The following is a 5633-nucleotide window of genomic DNA, read 5'->3' as shown; positions in this document are numbered from 1 at the left end:
GAACAGGGACCTTGGTAAACACAACCTGTCCTTACTTTCCCATACTCCATTCGAGTTCAGCCCAGCTCCCATTTTCCCCCAGTGTTCCTTCTCTGTTTGGGCAGCCTGATGCTGGAGGGATTTCAGGACATCCAGACTCACTGTGGCTGGGACTTGCTGGCTCCCTGCCACTATCCTCTGATCCCTAGGCCTCTTTGCCGCTGCTTTCGCAGCCGCATCCGCCCTTCTATTGCCCGCTACCTCCAGTGAGTCACCTTTTGTGTGTGCTTTCACCTTAATGATGCCAACCTGGACTGGTAACATTAGTGCCTCCATTAACTGTTTTACCAATTCTGCATTTTTAATAGGCTTACCAGCTGACGTAAGAAAAGCTCTACTTCTCCAGATAGGGCCAAAATCATGACAGATCCCAAATCCATACTTTGAGTCTGAATAAACATTAATTTTCCTACCTGACCCCGCTCTACACGCCTCAATGAGCGCTGTTAGCTCCGCCTCCTGCGCGGACATGTGCGGCGGGAGTGGTTCAGCTCGGATTACCTCATGCGAGGATACTACTGCATATCCAGTGTAGAATCTCCCATCCAGGTGGTATCTGGAGCCATCTACAAAAAACTCAAAATCTGCATTAGTAATAGGTGTATCATAGACATGTGGAAAACCTGCTGTCTCCTGACTCATCAGCTCTATGCAGTCATGCTCGTGCGTCATGTCAAAGTATTCATCCTCACTTGCTACCATTGTCACCAATTCCCCCTTTTCTGAATCTACTGGCAAAAGGGTGGCTGGATTCAGAACATTACACCTCTTGAGGGTGACATACTCAGGAATCAGAAGGGCACATTCAAGTCTGAGCTGTCTGGCCATAGACAGGTGTTTTGGTTGGACTTGCACAAGTATAGCATGAATGTCATGCGGGGAGTAAATTGTTAAGGGAAATGTCAATGTGATCTCGCAAGCTTTCCCTAGCAGTACTGCAGCAGCCGCTACAGCACGGACACACGTGGGTGACCCTCTGACAACTGGGTCCAATCGCGCTGAGTAGTAAGCTATTGGTCTTTGTTTGTCACCATGTTGCTGTGTGAGGACGGCTGTCGCATGCCCTCCCTGTTCTGTGCAAAACAAGAAAAATGGTTGATCGTAATTTGGAATACCCAGGGCTGGGGCAGATACAATGAGTAGTTTAAGGGAATGAAAGGAATCAATAGCTTCCTGAGTGAGGTCAAAGGGGTCAGATGACAGACAATCATAGAGGGGTTGCATCATTTGCGAGGCAGACCTTATCCAAGGCCTGCAGTATGACACTAAGCCCAAAAAGGTGCGCAGTTGCCGGTGGGACCTGGGTAAGGAGAGATTTTGGACTGCTTGTTTTCTCTCCTCAGTCAGGTGTCTCGTACCTTCAGAGATACAGTGACCCAAAAATGTTACTTTTTGCTTACAGTACTGTAATTTTTCACGTGAAACTTTGCAACCATTCTCTGCCAGAAAACACAACAAAGAAATTGTGGCTTCCTTGCAGGACGTCTGGTCTGGACAGCAGAGCAAAAGGTCATCCACGTACTGCAATAGCGTAACCTGTGGATGAGGCGGTTGCCACTGCTCCAGAATTCCTGCCATAGCTGTAGAATAAATGGTAGGTGAATTCATTCCTCCTTGCGGGAGGACTGTCCACATGTACTGTTTCCCCTCATGTGTGAAGGCAAAAAGATACTGACAGTCAGGGTGTAGAGGCACTGAGAAAAAGGCATTTGCCAAATCAATTACTGTAAAACATTTGGAGGTCCCTGGGATTTGTGACAGTAAGGTATGTGGGTTTGGAACAATTGGTGTTACACTCTCAGTGACAGCATTGACAGCTCTCAAATCATGCACCATTCTGTACGTGTCAGGGGAACCTTTGGGCCCTTTTTTCTTGATTGGATACAAGGGAGTGTTACAGGGGGAGGACCTTTGTACTAGAGCCCCTGCTTCCACATATTCTCTTATATCTCTGGTCAGGGCCATTGATTTGGCTGGACTTAAGGGATACTGTTTTAAACAAGGAGGAGTGGAGCCCTCTTTTAATTTTATCATGACTGGGGGAATAGGAAGCCGACCAACATCAGTTTTTCCCTTTGCCCATACAATGTCTGGAACTTGTTGCATTGCTATGTCTTCACTAGTTCTGGTATCGGACACTCTCGCAGATTTGGACATGTACACCATTGCTGCAATCTTGCACAAGTGTTTGTCAGAGAGGGGACTTGTGACTGTAATACCTTCTGGGGTGTATTGTATGGTAGCCTGGATAGCACTTAACACATCAGCCCCCAGCAAATTCATAGGAGTGTTTTCACTAACAATAAGCTTTGTGAGAATTTCCTGGCTATCTTGTAATCTCAGCTTCATCTGTTTTGTCAAGGGAGTTTCAGACACCAATCCCTCCACCCCAACACACTCCACAGTCTCGTCAGTGATCATATCTGGCTTTATCAGGTCTTTATGTACCACAGTGCCGGCTGCCCCAGTGTCAATTAAAAATTCTGCCTCTTTCCCCCCTGGCATGGTTATGGTCGTAAGTAAGGTGGGACCAGGTCCTGAGGGAACGAAAACAGGGTACACATTTGTCACTGGGTTGCCAGTTTCCTAGGTCAGAGGCAAGGGAGGAGGGAAATCAGTCTGCTCACTCTCCTTTTTGGAGTTTTTGCACTGTCTGGCATAATGTCCATTCTGTCCACAATTCCAGCACTGTACGGTCGCTCGGTCACCTGGTGCCCCCCCCCCCTCTGTTTCCACTGTCTTCCTTGTGCTCTAGCATACATAACTGGTCGCTTGCATTTTGTCAGTTCAACCCCCTTAGCTACTTGCAGAAGGTCTGTTGGGTCCATGTTTCTCCACTCAGGTCTAGCTGTCTGTACTGCTTCTCGTAAAAACTTATTCATACCGTCAATGAATGCATTCACCAATATTTTGATATCAAGGTCGTTTCTTGCACTGTACCCCATGTCTGTCCACTTCAGCTGTAACCTCCCAAAGTACGTCTCTATACTCTCCCCTTTTTGCTGTGTCACGTCAGTCATCAGTACAGACTGCTCTGTTTGTTTCTTTGTAGCCCATCCTTTCAATGCCTCACAGTACGTCATTCCAGACCTCTCAGACTCAACGTCCATGACCCATGATTGCTCCTTCATCATATCAGTATGCGTCTTAATTATGTGTCCCAGCACGTCACCTGCTTTTGCAGTCACCAAACTCTCGAGGTCTGCCCAAGTGCATTTATAAGTCACCTGTATTGTCTGTATTTGCCTGTAAAATGGGAAAGGTTGGTTTTCAGGGTCAGGTAACTGTTTCAACATAGCTAGCTGGTCAGAGGGGCTCCAGGGGTAATATTCCTGTGTCTGTCTGATTCTTGTGACCTTCCTCGGTCGGGATGTATCTGATTTTTTTGTACTGGTCCCAGCGCGTTCTTTCCTTTCCTCACCGTCAGCTTCCTCCGCAAAACTCAATTCCTTCACTACCTCTGTCTCAGTGTCAGCGTCCTCTGTCATCACATGTGATCTGGTTCGAACAGGATTTAGTGCAATCCGCTTAGGGCGAGTAACATTACATGTAGCACAAGTACCTCTCCAGTCTGGGTTTTTCTGACTACAATGTTTACAAGTCCATTCATCTGGTCTGGGTTTCTGCTTATGAGAAGGGGGGGGCGGTAGCAGTCACAATTCCTGCTTTTGGTGCATTAAAACATTCATAATACACCTTATCTCCCGCTGTGGTCTCTTTATATCCACAATGCTGCACCTCTTCAGCCACACGACACCATTTATTTACTTGTTGCTCTACCCTCTTGTCTTTTATCCAACCTCTCTTTTCTTCCCTGAATCTGTGCCATTTCTCAACATCCAAACATCCGTACTCTGGCATGTCTGCCTTTTTGAGTATCGGTCTGACATTTTTCACTGCTTCTTTGCCTTCTCTTTCTTGCACTATCTGTTTGGCTGTTTTGGATCCTGCTGGAGCCCCACGCTGCACACTGAACAAGTTGCCCATGGCTTCAACTTATTCCCACACAGCCCACCTTTCTGCAAATACCCTCTCAGTGTCCCTGAACCTTGTTAACAGGCCACACGTCTCCTGGCAAGTCAGAATGGGCTCTCAAGTGGTAGCAAGAAGGCTCAATCAGCATTCACTCTCACCTGCTACACTTGTAGGGCGTATTGGGAAGGGTTAAAAACACCTCTCACCCAATAGACCAGATGACTAAAGCAGGAAGGACCAGGTGTGATAGTCCTCTCACCTGCTAGACCACCTCCATGTAAGTGGGAAGGCCACACGGCTCTCTAACCCACTTGACCTGATGTGTGCAGTTTGGCTACTCCATGCTGGTCCTTTACAAAGTATTTCAGCAACAAACGTAAGAGTTAAACCAAAACAATTAACAGAGCTGACTTCTCACAGAGGGCAGAAAATCGCGCAGCTGTTCACTTGACCCCTCCCAAAAGAATGTCAGCAGCGCACAGTTTGTTTAGCAAGAGTCTTATCTCGTTCAGATTCAGCTTTCCATAACACAATCCTAATACCCACTGGTATAATACACAATCCCTGCAGAAAATTGAGACCACTTATATACCTTCACAGCACTAATATTCTACTTTACTATAAAACCTTCATCCCCATTTTGAGGGGAAGAAACACACAATATCTCACTATAAGGACAGATCCCAGGACCACTTGTCTTACTCATTCATTGATTCCAGAAGCATAGGTAACAATACACCTTCCAAGGATCAGTTAACCTCACATGCAAATAAAATTATCTAAACCGCTCTTGATACTGATGGGAAAAAATACATATGTCAGGTATCCACTCAAATACTCTATATGGCTATGCCCTGTGACATTTCACAACCGGAACATCTTTTCACAGTCCACAGTATGACCTATAACCATTAGACTTATACATACATATTATTTCACCAAGTCTCTTATCACAATTACTTGTCACTTTGTTATTCAGAGGCTTCTCATCAATATACAACAACCTATTGCCTCCCTACTTTATCTAGGCATTAATATGAAACCACTTATGAACACATATCCCTAGACCAGAGTATTGCCACAAAAACACAAAACACAGCAACACAGCAAATGCAATTATACAGAGACTATCCCAAATTCCGTGCTATGCACTCTATGCAATCAGTTAATGGACGGACAACAGATTATCTTATTACTCTATATTTCAACTCTCATTCAGACATGCATGAAAAAAACAATACTCACTGGTGATGCCAGAGTTCTTGAACCGTGTGTACAGCCTTACCCAGAATATTCGGGAAATCAGAGAGAGTGAAATGAAGTGTAAGAATAAAGCTTCTCACCTTGCTGCAGCTGAAATTTCACTGTCTCAAGAGTCCCCAAAACTTCTTCCGAATAGGCTGGTTGGCCACGGCCCCACGTTGGGCGCCAAACTGTTGTAGCTGTTCTGTTTTGTCACAAGTCAGCTTATGGGATCACCAGTGAGGTCCTCTTGAGTTAGGCCTCTTCAGACCTAATCAAGATCGAGCGCTCGGAGAGAAAAGACCAGCATCCATGTGGGCATGATCAATTTCTTCTGTTTATTTCATCAAAGTACAGTTTATTTATACCATTTACAG

Source organism: Anomaloglossus baeobatrachus, chromosome 2 (genome assembly GCF_048569485.1).
Source record: "Anomaloglossus baeobatrachus isolate aAnoBae1 chromosome 2, aAnoBae1.hap1, whole genome shotgun sequence".
Lineage (NCBI taxonomy): Eukaryota > Metazoa > Chordata > Amphibia > Anura > Aromobatidae > Anomaloglossus > Anomaloglossus baeobatrachus.
This window is presented reverse-complemented; position numbering follows the sequence as displayed.